This window comes from Pristiophorus japonicus, unplaced genomic scaffold, assembly GCF_044704955.1.
Source record: "Pristiophorus japonicus isolate sPriJap1 unplaced genomic scaffold, sPriJap1.hap1 HAP1_SCAFFOLD_1262, whole genome shotgun sequence".
Taxonomy (NCBI): Eukaryota; Metazoa; Chordata; class Chondrichthyes; family Pristiophoridae; genus Pristiophorus; species Pristiophorus japonicus.
The window spans coordinates 45,001-45,584 of NW_027250928.1; positions in this window are offsets into that span (position 1 = coordinate 45,001).

The following is a 584-nucleotide window of genomic DNA, read 5'->3' on the forward strand; positions in this document are numbered from 1 at the left end:
GGTTCAAGGAGGCGGCTCACCACCACCTTCTCAAGGGGCAATTAGGGATGGGCAATAAACGCCGGCCTTGCCAGCGATGCCTACATGCCATAAACGACTAAAAAATACTACTCCCTCAGTACTGCTCCTCCGACAGTGCGGCGCTCCCTCAGTACCCACCCTCTGACAGTGCAGCACTCCCTCAGTACTGCTCCTCCGACAGTGCGGCGCTCCCTCAGTACCAACCCTCTGACAGTGCAGCACTCCCTCAGTACTGCCCCTCCGACAGTGCGGCGCTCCCTCAGTACCAACCCTCTGACAGTGCAGCACTCCCTCAGTACTGACCCTCCGACATTGCGGCGCTCCCTCAGTACTACACTGGAGTGCCAACAAATTGAGGGTACTATACACTCGTGGTATTTGTGGGTTAATACCCTGGGGGGTTTTGGAGGGTGCTATATATTGGGAATGTTTGAGGGGGGTTATATATAGGGGGTATTTGAGGGGGATTATATATTGGGAATGTTTGAGGGGGGTTATATATTGGGGGTATTTGAGGGGGATTATATATTGGAAATATTTGAGGGTGCTGTATATTGGGGGTA